Source organism: Falco naumanni, chromosome 2, assembly GCF_017639655.2.
Source record: "Falco naumanni isolate bFalNau1 chromosome 2, bFalNau1.pat, whole genome shotgun sequence".
Classification (NCBI taxonomy): Eukaryota; Metazoa; Chordata; class Aves; order Falconiformes; family Falconidae; genus Falco; species Falco naumanni.
Window position 1 is genome coordinate 71,956,616 of NC_054055.1, and position 9,127 is coordinate 71,965,742.

Below are 9,127 nucleotides of genomic sequence, written 5' to 3' on the forward strand. Positions count from 1 at the left end.
ACTTCCATCCCCCTCCTCCATTCCTCAGTTTGCATAATACAGGAAAGAAAGCTCAACCTATTATAAGTAGTTAATGCTTCCTTTAAGAGATTTGTTTGTAAGAGAGAATATGAGAGTTCTGTGAGACAGAACACTATAATATTTAATTTATAATGTAAGCTTGCAACCCAAAAGTTTTTCTGTCAATAAATTATGCCAGTCCTAGCCACAAGAAGGTGGAGCTATTTAAAAACAGCAATTTAAAGCGCTGTTTGCTCACACGTTTCTGGATCTCAACTTTATTTGATTTTATCTATTTTATATTTCTCCTATGAGGTTATTTTCCTGAAGAAACATGTCACCAGCTGGTATAGCTACTGAAGTGTTGCTTCATTACAAATTATTACCTTTACACTGTATTTGCTTTCTGCTAATGAACCAGCTACATTACACACAGTACTACTCATATGAGCCAGCTTTTTTCCAAACTTTTATTCATGAGCAATACAGCCTTCCGAGGCTGACAGGCACTGCTTATAAATACAGGAAGTTAATGCAGTAAATGTTAAGGTCAAAGTATTTAAGGTGACAAAAGTCACTTCAATCATGCAATTTGCTTATTGCTGTGTCTCTGGGAACCAACTATTTTGCAAAGCTTACAACACTCTCCAGGGGTGGGGAGGAGTTTATTTTCTAAAAAAAGTTAATATTCTATTCTAAATGTTACAAACTGATAGCAAGTGTATTACCCCTCTCCTTCCATGTACAAATCAGGATTTGATTAATGACAGAAACCCTTTCAAAACCTCTTTTCAATAAAACTCATAGCTACCTTAAGTATACTGGTTACTTCAGGAAAATGTGTAAAACATACTTTGTTTAAAAATCAGTATCAATTCATTTACTAAAGTGAAGCAAAAACCTGGCCCACAGTACCAGAAACAAAGATTGATACTGGAAATGAGATATATGCCTACATACTTTAGGAATTTTCTCTCCTTGTCCTTCAATTGCACATTCTATTTTTAAGAGTTAGTGGCTTTTATCTTCCAGTGTACAAATACACTGGTGTGGGGAGGGAGAAAGACATTTCCTGCATTTAAAAAACAAAGATGAGTTCTCTCTGGACATTCAGTTAGTAAACTGAAACCAAAAGTAGCTGGGGAGAGGGGAAATAATAATTAACATAACATTCCTGCATAGCAAAAACTAAGATTATGCAAATTTACAAAAAAGTAAACACTAAATTCATTGCATGATAGCTGTCATATCATATACTACACTAATTATTGTTTATAAAAAATATTATATGCTTAAACATGTTCACAATTAAACATGTTTATGACTACTAAAACTTGACTCAAAAGATATTCCTCTCCCCCCGCCCCAGTTATGGGTTTGGTTAAGCAGAACCTCTGAATTCATAAAGAGCTAGTGAAGAACAGATTAAAGCACATATTGATAATGAAGTAAGTATGATTTTATACTGAGGTACATATTTCATATTTCCAAAGCAAGTTTTCTCCTACAAAAAGTGAAGTTAAATAAAAAAAACCCCAAACCTGGTTTATTTTCTCAAGTGGATTAGAACACAATCTCAAGTTGCTCTAACAGGGACTTTTAACAAGCTGAGAACATCCCTAGATGTACTTAACATATACACACAGTTTTAAATTCGATTCACAAAAGACATACCATTTGCATATGTCTTTAAGCAGCGGCAGTAATTAAAAAAAAGACTAAAACTTTTATTTCCTGTTAAAAAGGGGATCAAACCCACATAATGTTAAGAGTCCTGAAGAGGACCTGGACTGAGAGATCTAGGCTTTGAAACATGCTGCTGTGAAAAAGTTAACCACCTCTGGTTTTTCAAACCTGCCTTTCCTTCAGGACATTTTTTCATTTGTTGTTGGGTTTTTTTGTTTGGTTTGGTTTTTTTTTTTTTTTTTTTGGTCACACAGCCATACCCCTAAAAAACCGCAAACAAATCAAAGCATTTATTGTGCCATCTAGTAGCTTGGTGCTTTTATTTCTAAATTCTTGGGAGATACGCAGGATACTCCAGTGAGAGAAATAGCAAACAACTCCAGTAAACAGAAAAATAACTTGTTAATTCCAGTATGAAAGATGCTACATTAAACAGCAAACACTTAGAGTGGAATGGAAGGCATTCATAAAAGAGACATGAAGTAGCTGTAATATTGTGCAGAAATAATTTCAGTTAAAGGCACTTTTTAGCCCTGTAAACCTAAGCAGTGGTCTAGCTTTTCTTCCAAGGTTTGCCTGTATTGAATTGACAGAACATTATTGTTATGAAGACAAGTCATAACCACTGCAAACTGCATCTGTTTTAGAAGACAAAAGTATGTGAGGAAAACTATCAAATATACATAGCAATCTGGTAATGCACATTTCATGTTTTCAATTCAATGCACTAGTTAAACTCTGAATTTCACAGTTATTTTCAGCTTTTGGAAAAAAAGCACCTTCAACTGTTTCCAAGATGAAAGGGCACAGGGTATTGTGCCACCATCCAAACCAAGCAGTTTGTGAGAACCATAAAGTCCATTTTCCAGCAGTTTTCATTCTTATCAAGAGGAACCTCTCACCACATCCATTATTCTCCCACCCAGTCATAAATGTCTAACAATGCAGTTAAACTTAAAGAGTGTAGCTTCTCCCTTAGCAGGGAATCTCTAACTGGATGCTATCTGCATGAATTAGGAACTTGATCTTGTCTTTTAGACCTCTCCCTTTCAAACCAGTCAAAAAAAAATTATAAACTGACAATACAATCACTTAGGTCTTACTTCATTGGAAATCAAAGCTAAAATCAGGTACAATTCCTCACTGAGGAACTTTTCAGTGGAGAGGCATGGTAAAAGTAATTTGACAAGCTGATTCTCACAGAGCCTCAGGTTTGCACTGAGGCAGGGAAGTTTCCATACAGACACAGAGGGACCATCCCTGAAGTGATGTGTAAGTCACAGGCTTTGTCCCAGAATTAGAACACCAGTTACGCAGAAGGAAACAAACAACTATTTCCATTAGCTGAAGAAAGAAAGAAGAAAAAAAAAAAGTGTAACTACAAGTCTATAGACTACAGGTTCTTGCCACTTAGAGGAGAGCTGTGGAATATGTTTTGTTTCCTAAGCAGTAGTAACTTCTGAATGACCACATCACGTCATATTAGACATCCGACTTACAAATCGACTGAACCACAACAACCCATAGAGTTCCTTTCACAGAAACACTGCAGGTACAGGTTAAAACTGAAACCCAGGAAGCCGCGCAGTCAGGAGCGCCAGGTCACATTTACCAGCAAAGCTGCCAGTTCACGAGTTAGCAGATCCAACTCTTCAGAAACACGAACAAGTGAACATACTTTGTTAAGCAGGCCTTGCGCACTAGTTACACACCCTCGCAGTACTTCACATACCCGTACCTCCCCGACTGCCACAGCCGGCCATGCCGAAGGCACCGCGGTGCCCCGTGCCCGCAGCAGCCCCGCGGAGCGGGCACCACCGCTGCGCCCTCGGGCGAGACGGGAAACTGAGGCCGGGGCGGGCTGGGTTCACCCAAGGTCGCCCAGCGAGCCCGGTCCCCCCGAGGGGCGGGCAGAGCCCGGAGCCACCCGGCCTTCCCGCTTCGGGGAGGCGCGGGGCGGCCCCGCAGCCATGTGCCTCACGGGGAGGAGAGGGAGGGCCGCCGAGGCCACGCACCCCTGCCGCCGGAGCCTCCCGCCCGCCTTCCCCACCCCAGCCGGGGGATCACCCGGCGGAGGAAAGCGGGCAGGGCCACCTCCCGGCTCCCTCCCCTTCAGGGCCGGCGTGAGACGGGCGCCATCCCCCCGCCCGGCCCTCCCTCGGGCCGGGCGCTGCGCAGCGCCTACCGACCTGGGCGCCACGGCCTGCTGCTCCCAGTCACTCCCGCCGCCGCCCGGGCTCATGCGGGGGCCGCGCTGCGCTCGGGGCCGCGCCGCAGGCGAGGAGGCGCCGCCGCTGCTGCTGCTGCTGCCGCCGCCAGCGGAGCCGTCGGGGCCCCGGGGCGGAGGAGACGGGGCCGCGGCCTGGAGGGGCGGGGAAGGGAGAGGCAAGAGGCCTGGCGAGGCTGGCGGCGCGCAGGGGCGGAGGGCAGCCCGGGCCCGCGGGTGCGCCTCCTCTCGCGGACTCACACGCTCTCAGCCCGAGCCCCCGCGCCACCATCTTGGGAGCAACGCGGATATCGGCGCGGCGCAAGCTCGGAGGACTCGCAGCGGGCGGGGGTGGGGGGGGGGCACGAAGGAGGACCCACTGTGTCCCGGCGTGCACCGCGGGTGGGGGCGGGCGGACGAGGCGGCTGCGACACGCTACCCACCGCGCGAAAACCATAGAGTTCCCGGACCGGTTCCTTCCTGTCTTTTCCACTCGCGGCGCCTGCGTGCCTGCACGCGTGAGGTGGGAGCCGCCATGTTGGAAGAGGGCAACTAGGGTGATGGGATGGGGGCGGGGCTTCCCTCCCTAAGGAGCGGCGGGCAACCCAGTGCGCGGGGTGGTGACGCGCGGACGGGGCGGAGCCCGCGTTTGAGCATGCGGAGGCTGCCGGGGGGGGGGGGGGTGGGGCTCCTGCACGGGCTGGGGCTGGGGCTGGGGCTGGGGGTGTGGAGGCGCGCGGCCGTTCGGGGGGCGCGCGGGGCCGCCGGGAGCGCGCGCCTGCGCGCACATACACGAGTGTACGGATGCGCGCACGTACGCACACACATGTGCACATACCCAGGCATACGGCCAGGGGATGTACACGGGCATAGGTGTCCGCACACATGCATATACCCAGGCATGCACATGCATGTAGTATGCACATGCATGCGGTATGCACATACATGTGGTATGCACATACATGCATGCACCCTGACGCACAACAGGTGCGCCAGCATACATGTACGCACATGCGCGTGCATACATGCATTTGCATGTGCACACGTGCCCCCGCACCCACTTGCCCAGCCACAGGCCGCCCAGCGCTCCGCCGCCCAAGCAAGCACGGGGCACAGCCGCCATAGCACAGCACCGGGCCATGGCTGCAGCCGGCGAGGAGAGCGGCTGCCACCACCTCCTCCAAGCCCCTCAGAGAGGTCCCCACCGAACCCCCGCCACCGCCAAGCCCTGCCACCACTGAGGCCCACCCGCGAGGCTGGGCCTGGCCAGCACGCCCCATGGCAGCCCGCCCAGGGTTTATCAAGTTTAATCTGGGCAGGGGGCCAGGGAGGGAGTGCAGGAAGGGGGACGGCCGGTGGCTGGGTGCTGCTGCTGCCGGCCGAGGCACACGGGGACAGGCAGTGCCTGGCCTGGCCGCCCCGGGCCCCTTGGCAGGCGAGGGGAGGCCAGGCCGGGTGGGAGCTGGAGGCCAGCTCGCAGTGAGGTGCAGGGAGGGCCTCACTGTCACAGCCCGCGGCAGAGGCCACCACGGCATAAATTTAGGTCACTGAAAGCCCCGTGTTACCCAAAGCCCAGACCCTGGGGGGCACCCAGGGCAGAACTGGCTGGCGGTGCTGGGAGGGTCAGAACGCAGCAGGGCCCTGAGCGTGGGCAAGAAGCCCCCTGGTCCTGCACAGCCCTGCGCGAAGCCCGGCTCGTCTGCCCCAACAAATTCTTCCGTTGCCTCTTGGGTCATTTCTTTCCCTCCCCTGCCTACGACCAGGCCTATACATTGCAAGCGTGCCTTTTTTAGGGATTTTAAAAGCAAAAGTAAAATTTGTGTTTTGGCTAGTCAATATTGAAAGCAGGTTGATAAAATAATTTCAAAGTTGGGCAAAGCATATAAAATTTTACTCTTTGGGATATTGAGTTTTTGTAGACGTTAACTATATGGAGCTGCAAGCATGGTTGTAGGGGACTAAGTAGAAAGAAAAAAGGAAAATGGGTCTGAATCTTTCTTACATTATCCCTTAATAATTAAAATAATAAATAATTACATAGAAGTCATTCTACCCTGGCAGAGAGTATACTTTTTCTTTTTAATTAAAAAAGTATAATCTAGAAGCATGAGAACTTCTTAAATGTTAGAATAAGCTGTTAAAACCATCGACATAAATTCTCAAAGGCAAGACACTGAAGCCAAGGGTTTGTTTTGGGCCAGGAAATGTGTGTTTAAGATCTTTAAGAAGACATGGATACATGTTTTTAGCAAAATTTTGGAAGACCTAATGTGTCTGTTACAAGGTAATAGCTGGTAAGAACAGTGGACTTAAACTAAATCATTAAAAATCAGCTCAGAGAGTCCTGGTACTCACAGAGAATGTGGTGGGCAGATGTATAATTGAAATACTAAGACTGAGTGAAGTACTCTCCTACTTCAGTGTGGTCTGAAAGCAGGGTACATTGCTGTGCTCAGATAGACATCAGTATGCATCTAAAAATAATAACTGGGATGAACGCAGACTTCTGCATCTGGAGGCTCCCTCACAGCAGCAAAACCTGCCAACTTTGATGTATTAAAATTTCAAATTCAGGACAAAGTTTATTTGCTAAGAGCTTTCCTGTTACCTCAGATAGAGTAATACTAAGAAAACGGCTCTGGGAGGTGCACTCTTTCACTGGTTTTCCCTTGTTGTGCTGCCGAGCCCACATGTCCAGTCCTTATCTCCTGCTTGATTATAAGGATGCTATAGGGAAGCGTGTCACAGGCTAAAGTCCGAGTAAGCAACATCAGCTGCTCTCCTCTTGCCTACAGAGCCTGTCTTCTCATCACAGAAGTGCTCAGGCTGGTCAAGCATAGTTTGCTTCTGGTAAATCCATGCTGGCTGTACCCAGTCACCTTCTTGCTCTTACTGAGTCTGGAAAGAACCTCCCAGAGTTTCAGGTGAAGCTGATCAAGACATGTCCTCCTTGATCATACTCCAGATCCTCCTTGCCTCCAGCCCTTAGAGACTTCCCATGAACACCATGATCGTTCAGAGATGACAGACTGTGGCCTCACAGTGACAATGGCCAGCTCTCAGTGTGCTTGGTCGCTTCCCATCTGATCCCATGGGCTTAGTCCATAACTTCGTCCTCCTCTTGTGTGAGCAGCACCTTTTCTGTCAAGCTTTGCTACTACCCATAGGGATCTGGGAGCCCCAAGACCACACCTTGCCAGTAGCAAGGGCACCGATCTAGTCTTTTCTGTGTCTTGTGCCACTAGGTGCTCTGCCCCATTAAGCAGCAATACCACAATTTCCTTAGTCCTTTTGCTGCTGATGTACCTACAGATGCTCTTACTGTCCTTCACATCCCTCACCCGTTTCAACTTTGGCATATCAGGCTTAGATGATGCTTCTAAAGCCCTTCCTGGAATATACCCCAGACAGTCATGGCATGTAAGCTGTCTCCATAACTTTTATCAGGTCATTTAGCCATCTTCTTGCATCCTTATAGCAGGAAGGACCAGGACTGCTCAAAATATCCAAGACAGGGGACACTGTGGATTTATATGATGGACATCTTCTTTACCACTCATTCTTTCCAAATAGTAGCTGACACTTGGTTTGGAGTTGTTTTTTTTGGCCCTTGCAGAGCATCAGATGCATTTTTTTCCCATGGAACTATCGATTGCAATCCTGAGATCTGGTCCCTAGTTAGTAGTGAGCAGCTCGTGGTCCATCACTGCTCAGAGGTAATATTGCTTAGACATATCACAGGTTTTCCTCTGAAGAAGCCAATGCAATTTTAAGGACGAGGCAGATGATAACAGACAGAGGAAGTGTGCATGATACATTGAGCTGATGTGGATGCTGGGGTTTATGTATTGCACTGAGTGGGTGCAGAGGTAATGGAAGGAGACTTCTCTGAATAGGACACGTATAAAAAGGCTCTGCCTTCTTTCTGTTTTGTGGAGGCATGGGACAAATCACATTGGCTGTGGACATGCAAAGAATGATACGTTAAGGAATATCCCCAGAGCAAATCACTCTATAGCAGTGTTCCATGAATGACCAAGCTGCATGATGGATTTCACTTTGATTCTGCTAGGGAGAAATTGCTATATTTGGGGAAGTACTAAATCACTTTTAGGCTTTATAGCATGTGCTTGCAACTTTTTTTTTTATTACTCTGAAGTAGCTTGACTAGCCATAGATTAACTATGGGCATTGGTTTCTGTTACAAAGGGGGTAATTGTACTTTCCTGCCTCATTTAATTATGTTACATATTCTGCAGTGCTTGGCTATTAGGGTACAGAAATGCTTTTGCTGCCTGGAGTGCTTTCAGCTACTTCACGTTGGTATAGTCAGCTGCTGGAAAGCAACTGGATCTGTCCAGCTGAGCAGACTCCGAATTTGGAGAAGTCTGGTTGGAATTCCTAGTGGAAAAGCCACCACTCCCTCCCTGCTTCCTCCCTAATCCCTGCTGCAGCTCTGGAGCCTGGGTGTGGACTGCATCTGAGGCGAACAAGTGGTTTGACTATTTTGCGGCCATCCCCTCCACAGAGCAGGCTCCAGTGAGGTGCTTCAATTGCGTGGCTGAAGTAATGCTTTGTAAAAAAGTAAAAATCAACAATTATAGCTAATAACCTGGTCACTAAATAGAAGCCACACAGAATATCTAATCTTAACATTTGAACATTTGGAAACAAGCGGTTTTTTTAACTGCTGAAGGGGATCAAATACGACTTGCCTCATACACAAATTATATGGAATAGGCAGCGGTTTCCAGCAGGAGGAAAAGGACATTAAAAATAGAATCCCAAGCCTCTTTCACCATTTACTATTGATGCTGGAGAAATGCCATTGTGAACCAAGTCTGCTGCGTATTAATTTCAGTAGACATTGATGTCTCATTTCAGAGCTTTGTAGAAAACAGTTTCCTCTGGAGATGTCTTCGTAAACGCACGCAAAACACCGAATGTGTCCTGTTTTCATTTCATGTGAAACCCCCAATACAAAAGGCCTGGTAATACTTTTTTTGTGTGTTGACTTCTAATAATTATGTGAGTGAAAATCAGATTGTGGGGCTCTGTAAGTGTAACCTCTTAGATGATAGCATCTTTTTGTGAGCAATCTACCTTAGCTAATCCTCTTTAGACGGAAGGGGTACACTGAAGTGTTATGAGCCTTTGGGAGCCAAGCTAAAAGCTTCAGCTTGCTGGCAGCTGAAGCCTTTATGCCTGCCTTTGCAGATAAAAAGATAAGGAAGG

The 9,127-nt window shown here is 47.4% G+C and overlaps 1 protein-coding gene across 9 annotated transcripts in view; it reads right to left on the minus strand.

Moving 5' to 3' along the window:
- UBE3A (ubiquitin protein ligase E3A) overlaps window positions 1–4,384 on the minus strand; it is a 54,951-nt gene extending 50,567 nt beyond the window's left edge. For 7 of the 9 annotated variants that reach the window (XM_040584800.1, XM_040584808.1, XM_040584809.1 and 4 more), the window contains exon 1: window positions 3,876–4,059. The gene's annotated coding sequence lies outside the window, so the exon portion shown is untranslated. Of the gene's footprint in view, window positions 1–3,875; window positions 4,060–4,335 lie in introns of those variants that run through there. The other 2 variants (XM_040584805.1, XM_040584806.1) reach the window with 2 other exon arrangements.
- Window positions 4,385–9,127: the final 4,743 nt, after the last annotated feature.